This window comes from Theobroma umbraticum, unplaced genomic scaffold (assembly GCF_002168275.2).
Source record: "Theobroma umbraticum cultivar Fairchild unplaced genomic scaffold, ASM216827v3 scaffold_7.0, whole genome shotgun sequence".
NCBI lineage: Eukaryota > Viridiplantae > Streptophyta > Magnoliopsida > Malvales > Malvaceae > Theobroma > Theobroma umbraticum.
Window position 1 is genome coordinate 434,074 of NW_018397278.1, and position 534 is coordinate 434,607.

Consider the following 534-nt stretch of genomic DNA (forward strand, 5'->3'; position numbering starts at 1 on the left):
TAATGAATTTTGAACTGCATGAACTCTCAGTGTGTCAAGCTTCTTGGATAGCACGGCTACTTGAGTAGTTAAGGTGCCAAGTGCATCAATTTCATAGGCTCCAACAGCTTTTCTTGAACCCAATCTTTCTGAAGGCCATTGATAATTGTTTGATGCCATCTCTTCCAACAAATTATAAGCATCTGCAGAATTTTTACTCATTAATGCCCCACCAGCAGAAGCATCAATTGTGGTTTTTATTGAACCAACCAACCCATTGTAGAATGTCTGAACTTGCAACCAATCAGGAATCCCATGATGTGGGTATCTTCTCAATAGTTCTTTAAACCTCTCCCAAGCTTCAAACAAGGTCTCACCATCAAATTGTGTCGATGAGGTGATATTATTCCTCATTTTTGCAGTCTTGGCAGGCACAAAAAATTTTTCTAGAAACTTTTGAGCCACATCTTCCCATGTAGCGATAGACCCATTCGGCAGTGACTTAAGCCAACTCTTTGCTTTATCCCTCAGAGAAAACGGAAAGAGTTCAATCTA

The 534-nt window shown here is 39.9% G+C and overlaps 1 non-coding gene across 1 annotated transcript; it reads left to right on the forward strand.

The window, feature by feature from the left end:
- Positions 1-289: 289 nt before the first annotated feature.
- On the forward strand, positions 290-396 carry LOC149526321 (small nucleolar RNA R71). Its single transcript, XR_016352126.1, has one exon. It is a non-coding gene; the product is annotated as a small nucleolar RNA R71 (small nucleolar RNA).
- Positions 397-534: the final 138 nt, after the last annotated feature.